We start from the raw sequence: 2,946 nt of genomic DNA, 5'->3' as shown, positions 1-2,946 counted from the left end.
GTGTCATTTTTTCTAACATGAGAGATAAGTGCCATCTTATCTCCTTCATCATCAGATTCATCTTTTATAGTAATATATAATATTTCATCTTCACTATTATCATAATCTTTAGGCATAAAACAAGTTTTCTTACCTTTGTCTTTGTAGGATTTGTGACCTTTGAATTCTTTCTTTCCTTTGTACTTGTGGTTTTTCTTTTCTTCCTTGCCTTCTTTCTTTGGATACCTAGAAGCAATATGACCAATTTTTTCACAAGAAAAACATATTGGAGGGATCTTATCTTTGTACTTTCCTCTACTCCTAAAATATTTCTTTGCAAGTAGAACTTCAACAATTTCAAGATCACTATTTGAACTTTCTTCAATTTCTTCCTTACTTTTTGATTGATTATCTTTTCTTTTCTTGCTTTTTTCTTTGAGTGAGAGTTTAGCTTCAAATGCAAACTCAATATTCTTGGAAGCAATAACATAGTTGTCAAATTTTTCTAGTTCAAAAGTTGTCAATCTTCCTACTAGGGCATCCAAACCTATCTTATTATTTGGATCACATCTCTTTTCTTGAATAGTAGACAGTCTGATTGCATAGATGGGAAGCAAAGTTCTAAGAACTTTACATACAATATTTTTTATTTCATCTCTCCTCAATATACTTTGATTTCACTAACATTGGCCTTGATTCTTTCGGCATATTTTGCAACATTTTCATCTTCTCTCATCCTCATTTGATCAAATTTTCCTCTAAGGCTTTCTTCTTTGGCTCTTCTTACATTGTCGTCACCTCCATAGATTTCTTTTAGCTTGTTCCACATATCAAAAGTAGTTTTACAGTCTTTGAACTCCTCAAATTTAGCATAACTAAGAGTAGATGCAATGTCAATCATCATGATGTTATGATTCTTCTTCTAAGTAATATCATCAACTAATAATGTTCCAATGGGAGTTTTAAATTCTTCATCAAGATATTCTCATCTTGAAACACTAATGGTAGCTAGATGAAGCCTCATAAGTCCTTTCCATGCTACAAAGTTGTCTCTTTTCAGCTTTGGAATCTCTCTCGCTCTCTTGTAAGACATCCTAATCCTTGGCTTAGGTCCTTGAAACCTTCTCTACAAGCACCAAAAGCTTTGATACCAATTGTTGGAAATATAAGAGGAGTAAATTAGAGAGGGGTGAATAAATTACCAGTAAAATATATTCCAAATCCCATAGATGTAATTATAAAATTTAGACTGCTAAAACTAATCACTTCTGTTACTTGGCAATCACACACACAAAATTTGTTGTAACTTGTAGTGCCTACCCTTGTTTACATTTATTTCTAGATACATTGTTGCTATCATTGCCAAACTTTGTTAGACTAGTTTTATGTTGATGGTTAGTAGCATTCTTTTGAGACTATCAGATATTATGTTACAAATTCAGTTGATATATGATGTGATTATTTAGACTCTACATTTCATGTATGCATGATGATTATTACATTATTTTTTTATTATTGATGATGATTAGTTAGATGGATTATTATCACATGTGTTTTCTTATGGTTACTTACCCCATACTTGCATGTGTATGGTGTGCATATTTGTTCTCTTTATGTATGGCATTTCTGATGTGGTTAAGGAAGGGAGTCGTAGTCACCTACTAGTCGAGATCTACATGATGCACCACTTCCTACCATTGCCTGTTTAGATTAGCATATATAGATTGTATATACATGCATGGATTTTATGCAAGTTTCAAGTATCGGGTATCGACTTCCCTGAATTGCCAGCATGAGCGTAGCCTATTGAACTATCTCAATGGTAAGAGGGGAGATAAATTCTCAAATCCAAATCCTAGACCCTTAAACAATTTGTTCTAGAAAGGCAGGACAAGTATCTGAGATGTTTTACCTTCCAAATGCATCAGATGATGTAATTCGTTATTTTAACCCCTTAGACTAATTTTTTGTGGATTGTTCTATGATGGGTTTTTACATTTTATTTTTTGAGGTCTTTGGTGAATTTTCTATAAATTAAGTCTAAAATTAAAAGATTTAATTAATAATTTAATTATTTTGAAAAAATTAATATAATGTTATGATATTTTGATTTTAATTAATTAAATGAGAAATTAATTGAGTTAAAGGATTAAATAAAGGAAATTAAAATTAATAATAATAAAAATAATAAATAAATAATAATAATAATAATAAAAGAATTAAAATAAAAGTTATAAGTCTACCTAGGAGTAAGTGCACCTCTTGATTGCACATATGTCTACAACACAGGAGTTAGTGCACAAATTAAACACATGGTGTATACAACCTTGTGACTCATCTAGAAGGTTGGAAAAGACTCGTGCTTAGTTGTCAATACTTATCTCATCTTTCAGTTGATTCTAGAGACATTATGGTGCTTCTTGAGAGGTCCTTATATTCATGCACTCCTAGTAGCTTGAGGAACGTGTTTGGTGGATCTAAGAACATTGGAGAAGGAAGGAGCTTTCTCTACAGATTCTGAGGAGAAGTTATTTAGCATCAGTGTCCAGGTAGACACTCATGATTTTTGCATATGATATTTTTCTTCTTGCACTTCCTATCTTCATCGTGTTTTCTAAATACTTTTTGAGGATTCCATGCATGAATGTTCATGTTATATGCAATCTTGTCAAAAATAATTAAATTTATGTATGAGAAACCCCCACATGTGTAGATCTGAGGAATTTAATGGGCTAGGGTGAAATGATGCGGGTAAATCTTCTCAAAAAGAATAGATAGACAAAGGAAGATACACTATATTCCTTAATCCAAATAATTTTTGCATATCATTCAGAATTATGTCATATATATATATATATATATATATATAGAGCTCTAAATTTCTATCATTTATACTGTCAATATTAAAAATGGTTTATATTGAAAACATATAATGAATCGGGTGACAATTTTTATTATTATAATAAA

The sequence above is a fragment of the Cupressus sempervirens genome, chromosome 10, assembly GCF_028749045.1.
Source record: "Cupressus sempervirens isolate cs-2001-9-10 chromosome 10, ASM2874904v1, whole genome shotgun sequence".
NCBI lineage: Eukaryota > Viridiplantae > Streptophyta > Pinopsida > Cupressales > Cupressaceae > Cupressus > Cupressus sempervirens.
The sequence above is the reverse complement of the archived record's forward strand: the minus strand, read 5'-3'. Positions refer to the sequence as shown.